This window comes from Sinocyclocheilus grahami, unplaced genomic scaffold, assembly GCF_001515645.1.
Source record: "Sinocyclocheilus grahami isolate Dianchi unplaced genomic scaffold, SAMN03320097.WGS_v1.1 scaffold272.1, whole genome shotgun sequence".
In the NCBI taxonomy this organism is placed as follows: Eukaryota; Metazoa; Chordata; class Actinopteri; order Cypriniformes; family Cyprinidae; genus Sinocyclocheilus; species Sinocyclocheilus grahami.
In genome coordinates this window covers 613,524-616,004 of record NW_015505451.1, presented here as the reverse complement: position 1 = coordinate 616,004, position 2,481 = coordinate 613,524, and positions in this window count along the sequence as shown.

Sequence of the window (2,481 nt, the reverse complement as noted above, 5' to 3'; positions counted from 1 at the left end):
TCATGTGACACTGAAGACTGGAGTAACGATGCTGAAAATTCAGCTTTGCATCACAGAAATAAATTATATTTGAATGTATATTAAAATAAAAAACGTTGTTTTACATCATCATAATATGTGGTTGACTGATATGTGTTTTTCAATGACAAGTACAAACCTATTCAAACTGTTAATACAGTCTTTCATGTGTACTGGACCTAATGTATTGTTATACACTGTAAGTTTGTAACCAATTAAACTTCGGCATTCAACGCATGCCACATTGTTTGTGCTACAGACATTAATAATTCTCCAATTTGTTGTCTGCTATTACTTATCTAAGCAATCAGACTACAGGTTAAAACCCACATGGTGGCCTTCTAAAGCCATTAAAATAATCAGTTTTGAAGGAAACTGGACTGAAATGCACTTAAAAACAATCAGAAAACCTTAGCAACTGCACAGCAATGCCCTGATTACCTCAACCCCTTAACATTGTGACCAAGCACTGCTGACAGTTTGTACAGAAAACATTGTTTATAATATTGTATGTGAATATCAAAATTGAGAACATCCAGCACAAATGACAACAGAATAACCCCTGATATTAGAAGCTAAACGATGAGAGATACTAAAAAACACAACTGGCAGAGCAGTGAGTTTTAGTTTTCTCTTAATTCACTATCACTAAAAATTCTGCTTTGTTCACTAGATGGCAGCAGACCAACAGATTATTATGAGCTTAGGTCTGGTTAGCCCTATGGTAGATGCCATAACTACACCATAATGGAGGCAAACCATCTATCTCTAGACAGCCATTCAAAAGCAAGTGCATTTTGTGACTACAGAATGTTTTATAGAAAACATATAAATGTAAACATTTATTATAGGTGAGCCTGTCAGAAATGATGTAGCTTAGTAACTGTATTTTATGAATTCTGTCAACCATATATTTTGCAGTTTCTCCTTTTGTGTTCCTTAGATGAAAGAATAACATGAGAGCATAAAAACAATGAACTATTCTTGTAAGTATTGGCAAAGAACAGGGAAATGCCAGTAATTTCATAAGACAGATTTTCATTTGAACTGTGTTCTCAGTCCATTAAAAGTATGTGCCTATATTAACATTGATAGAAAGAAAAAAACACTTGCCACTATAATAATAACCTCATTTAAGATCCTCAAACTTCAACAATCAAATCATTATCTAATGTTAAACACCCAGATAATTCCTCAGACAATTTGTTTTTAATGATTTTGTTTTTTGCCTTAAAGTCTAAATATGAATTATTTTTAACAGATAATAAATAAATAAAAAACAATAAAAATAGTCATAATTAATAATGAAATTAATTCAATTAGATATTATAGTTCAGATTAAAAAAATAATATAATAAAATATAATTATTCATATATTAAATAATAATTAGAAATGCATACAAATATATTAAAAACATTACATTTAGTCATTTAGCAGACACTTTTATCCAAAGCTACTTACAAATGAGGCCAACAGAAGCAATCAAAACTAACAAAACAGCAACAATATGTAAGTGTAAATGACAAGTCTCGGTTAGCCTAACGCAGTACACATAGCATATATATATATATATATATATATACACACACACACACACTCACACACACACTCACACACACGTGTGTGTGTTTTTATGGTTTATGGGGACTCTCCATAGGTGTAATGGTTTATACTGTAATGCGTTATTCTGTACAAACCGTATTTTCTATTGCCCTACCCCAACCCTACCCCTAAACCTACCCCTCACAGGAAACTTTCTGCATTTTTAGATTAAAAAAAAAACTCATTCTGAATTATTTATAAGCCTTTTGAATTACGGGGACACTGAAAATGTCCTCATAAATCACCTTCTCATTGTAATACCTATGTCATACCCATGTTATTATACAAATTTGTGTCTCATAAACCACATAAACATGCACACACACACACACACAAAGAAAAACAAGTAGATAGAATAGAATAGTTTTTTTTAAATAAAAAAGAAGATAAATAGATAAAGTAGAATTAAAATAGAATAGAAAGTGCTAGAGATAGAGGGTCAAATAACATCTCTTTGAGATGGCACAATAATGCGTCTTTCACTTGCAGAACGCAAGCTTCTAGTGGGCACCAGGGCTGTCAAAAAAAATTTGAATTTCGAATATTCGTCGAATTTAAAATAAAAATCCACATTTGAATGCAAAAACATTGCATTCGAATTTTAAGTGTGCGTTAAGCCTTATCAGTGGCGCACGAGACGCGATGACGATGTAAGTGTCGTTGCATTATAATGTTTTTGTTAGCCTATCAAGTTGAAGCCACTAGATGCGGCGCTGCTGCGTTGTTCATTAAAAAAATTCCGGAAAAATGAGAACATCAATGCGGAGAAGATCTTGTTTACATCAAAACCGAAACCAAGCCGTTCACACAGAACGCATATTTCACGCATTTTCTAGACGGACATCTATTACTGTTGCACT